This window comes from Otolemur garnettii, unplaced genomic scaffold, assembly GCF_000181295.1.
Source record: "Otolemur garnettii isolate 467f Iridium unplaced genomic scaffold, OtoGar3 scaffold00043, whole genome shotgun sequence".
NCBI classification, from domain to species: domain Eukaryota; kingdom Metazoa; phylum Chordata; class Mammalia; order Primates; family Galagidae; genus Otolemur; species Otolemur garnettii.
This window is the reverse complement of record NW_003852438.1, coordinates 4,693,305-4,697,853: the sequence shown is the minus strand read 5'-3', so window position 1 is coordinate 4,697,853 and position 4,549 is coordinate 4,693,305. Positions and strand designations below refer to the sequence as shown.

The 4,549-nt window shown below is 40.4% G+C and overlaps 1 non-coding gene across 1 annotated transcript; it reads left to right on the top strand.

The window, feature by feature from the left end:
- Positions 1-4,227: 4,227 nt before the first annotated feature.
- LOC111725551 lies at positions 4,228-4,334 on the top strand. Its single transcript, XR_002773590.1, has one exon. It is a non-coding gene; the product is annotated as a U6 spliceosomal RNA (small nuclear RNA).
- Positions 4,335-4,549: the final 215 nt, after the last annotated feature.

Genomic DNA, 4,549 nt, shown 5'->3' with positions numbered 1-4,549 from the left:
AAAAAAAAAAAAAAAAAAAAAAGAAAGAAGAAAAGAAAAGATGATATAAAAAAATTAGATAAACTATTATTTGATAAAAAATTTATCTTAGTAAAAATTTTTCCTAAATTAATTTAGAAGTTCAAATCAACTAAACTTACAGAAAATATTTTGTAGGGCCAGGCACAGTGGCTCGAGCCAGTAATCCTAGCACTCTGGGATGCCAAGGTGGGTGGATTACTTGAGCTCAGGAGTTCGAGACCAGCCTAAGCAAGAGTAAGACCCCTGTTTCTACTAAAAAGAGAAAAAAATCAGCCAGGCATTGTGGTAGGCACCTATAGTTCCAGCTATTCAGGAGGCTGATGGAAGAGGATTGATCCCAAGAGTTTGAGGTTGCTGTGAGCTATGATAATACCACCATAATCTAGCCTGGGCAACAGAGCAAGGCCCTATCTCAAAAACCAAAAACACAAACCAGCAAGATAGACATAAGAATGAAGAAACCATTGGAACAGATAGAAAGCTCAGGAATAGATCCATGATACATAGACTTTGACATATGGAAAAGGTAGCTCCATAAAGGGAACAAAGCCATTCTCATGAGGAAAGGTAAGATTGCTGGAAATTATGTTTATAAAGCTAGTTCTTAATATGAAGAAAAATTAAGTTAGATCCTTACCTTAACACTAAATACAAACATGAACGTCTATGATTGAAGATACAAATGAAAAAGTAAAACTATGAAGCTAATGGAAGAAAACAGAAAAATATCTTGGTGACTTAAGGGAGGGAAAGGTTTCTTTAAAAAGACTGAAAATTATGGCCAGGTCTGAGGGCGCTCACGTCTGTAATCCTACCATTCTGGGAGGTTGAGGTGGTGGATTGTCTGAACTCAGAAGTTTAAGACCAGCCTGAGCAAAAGCAAGAGCCCATCTCTACTAAAAAACAGAAAAACTAGCTGGGTGTTGTGGCAGGCACCTGTAGTCCCAGCTGCTCAGGAGGTTGAGGCTAGGGGATCACCTAAGCCCAAGAGTTTGAGGTTACTATGAAGCTGTGATGCCACTGCATTCTACCAAGGGGGACATAGTGGGACTCTGTCTCAAAAAAAAAAAGAAGAAGATACAAAATTATGAAACTTTTTTTTGGAGACAGAGTCCTACTTTGTTGTCCTCTGTAGCGTGCTGTAGCATCATAGCTCACAGCTTTGGGCTCAAGCGATTCTCTTGGCTCAGCCTCCTAAATAGCTGGGACTACAGGTGCTGGCCACAATGGTTATTTTTATTTTTATTTTTATTTATTTTTATTTTTATTTTATTTTATTTTATTTTTTTTGAGACAGAGCCTCAAGCTTTCCCCCTGGGTAGAGTGCCATGGCATCACGCTCACAGCAACCTCCAACTCCTGGGCTCAAGCGAGTCTCCTGCCTCCACTTCCCAAGTAGCTGGGACCACAGGCGCCCGCCACAACGCCCGGCTATTTTTTGGTTGCAGCCGTCATTGTTGTTTGGCGGGTCCGGGCTGGGGATTCGAACCCGCCACCTTAGGTGTACGTGGCTGGCGCCTTAGCCGGTTGAGCTATAGGCGCCGAGCCCACAATGGTTATTTTTAGAGATGGGGGTCTCACTCTGGCTCACGGTGGTCTCAAACCCGTGAGCTCAGGCCATCCACCCACCTCAGCCTCCCGGAGTGCTAGGATTACATGAGCCACTTGGCCCCTAAAATTATGAAATTTAACACTTGTTTACAGGAGTCAGGGACTGATCCCACTGTGGTTTTGTTGACGTATGTTTCTTCATGCAAAGAGTTGTGGTTTCATTGTTTATGACTTTTGTTATTAAACCCTTACCCGCCCATTCATGACTGGGATCAGCAATTCTCAACACTTTTCTTATTGGCTGCAACAAGTTACAATCTCTTTTCCAGGAAAACTGGCATTCATTTTTTTCTAAGTATTTTTTCATAATGAAGTTAGAAAGGGGTGTATTTGGGCTCAGCACCTGTAGCACAGTAGTTATAGCGCCAGCTGCATATACCAAGGCTGAAGAGTTCGAACCCAGCCCGGGCCAGCTAAACAACTGCAACAAAAAATAGCTGGGCATTGTGGTGGACACCTGTAGTCCCAGCTATTTGGGAGGCTGAGGCAAGAGAATCGTGGAAGCCCAAGAGTTTGAGATTGCTGTGAGCTGTGAAGCCAGGGCACTCTACGGACAGTGACATAGTGCCACTCTGTCTCAAAAAAAAAAAAGAAAGTGGTGTGTTTGTGTTTGAAGATCAAGGTATATATGACTGAAAATATAGAATATCTGATAATTTTGTAAATTCATTTATGTCAAGCAATGAATTTTTTTTCTTATGATTCAGATATGGTGAAGAGGCAATATAATTTGTTGGCAGCTCAGATAAAGAACCAACAGTGTCAGGTTGTAAAGGAAATGATGAGGACATTTTCACTACTTCAGATAGTGAACAAGAAGAATTTGGAGAGGTGGAACATGAAATTATCTGTTCTGAGGAAGAGAGTGAAGAGGAAGAAGATGATGACAATGGAGAAGAAGAAATGCAAAATATGGAGCCCAAGAGAAGACCATGCCCACTTGTAAAAATAGGGTAGCCTACAGCTCAGATGATGGGCACCACCAGGAATGATATGAAACTCACAGCTGCTGAAGGATCAGAGGAGATGAAAATCAATGAACATTATGAGGACTCAACCAGGAATATAATCAGAAATAGAACTCAAAACTACATTAGATGCTTTCCAATTATTTATTAATAATGAAACTGTGGATGTGCTTATCAAGTTATAAACCAGAAACTACATCTAGTTAAGGAGTTATGTAAACATGTATTCATCCACAATTCTGGTGATTTTGTAAAAGAAGAAATATTAGGACTAATTGGAATTCTTCTAAACTGTGGTATATAATGTGTAAGGAGAATTTTCCAGTTTACTGTGCTACCTTTCCAGAACATAGACTGCGCCTCCTACTAAAATGTCTATGTTTTGATGTTGCTGCAACATACAAAGCTTGCAAACAGCATGATAAACTTTTTCTAGTTCAAGAGCTTTGGAATACGGGTATAAGTAAGGTCTCACTTTACTACAATCTTCACAAGTCTGTCACTGTTGATGAGGAATTGGTGTTTCTCCATGGGAGTTGTCCATTTAGACTTTACATACTAACTAATCATGGAAAGTATGAAATTGCAGTGAATCATTTTTTTTTTTTTTTTGCAGTTTTTGGCCGGGGCCAGGTTCGAACCCGCCACCCACGGTATATTGGGCTGGCACTCTCCTCCTTGAACCACAGGTGCTGCCTAAAGTAAATCTTTTGTGTGATTTTTCCATAAACTGCTGCTTTGAGGCAGAGCTATATTTGGGGAAATTAGAGAACAGGAAATTACAATAGTGGCTCCAAGATTGTTAAGAAGACTGGTTTAAAAAAAAAGGCTGGTTCAGAACTGTCATTTGCCTCAGTCTGTAGGAAATATTACCATGGACAGAAAGTTTTTGTTTTGAGACAGAGTCTTGCTCTGTCACCTTGCATAGAGTGCCATAGTGTGATAGCTCATAGCAACCTCAAACTCTTGGGCTCAACTGATCCCTTTGGGTCTGCCTCCCAAGCAGTTGGGACTACAGGCCCTTTACCATGCCTGGCTAGTTTTTCTATTTTTTAGTAGAGACAGAGTCTCATTTTTGCTAAGGCTGGTCTTGAACTCCTGAGCTTGCAATTCACCTGTCTCAGCCTCAGAGAGCTAAGATTACAGTCATAAGCCAATGTGCCTGGCCCATGGACCAAAAATTTATCTCCTTGCTCTGGATTTCAACTTGCTTTAAAAGAATATAACCACAGTTGGTTCCCTTCACAGTGATTAGAATGATTTGCTTCTAGAACTCAGGCCAACATTGATGAAAATCTTCCTACCTGGTACAGTAAAATTTTCCTTCTCTTCTTCTGTGACATTAATAAGCTATGCTCCAAGGGAAAGGTAGTTATAGTACTTTTCACACAGCATGGAGATATGAAGGTGACAGACAACAAGCGTGATGTAATCCAATTTTATAATGTTACTAAAGTAGATGTTGATGCACTTTATAAGTGCGTGAAAACTATTCTGTTAGTCTCTGGCAATTTTCTTCAATGTCATTGACTTTGCAGTATGAAATTCATATGTCATTTTTCAGGAAATAATCACTGATTATTTTTTCAGGAAATAAATAAACCACTTTATTTGAAAAAACAATTGGGTGCTTGCTTTGGCAGCACATATACTAAAATTGGAATGATACAGTGAAGATTAGCATGGCTCCTGTGCAAGGATGACATGCAAATTCATCAAGCATTCCATATTATTATTTGACAGAAAGTGAATTTAAAATATGGATGATAAAGACAATAAAGGGGGCACAGCGCCTGAAGCACAGTGGTTACAGAACCAGCCACATGCATTGAGGGTGGCAGGTTTGAACCCAGCCCAGGGCCGGCTAAACAACAATGACAACTGCAACAAAAAATAGCTGGGTGTTGTGGCAGGCACCTGTAGTCTCAGCTACTTGGGAGGCTGAGGAA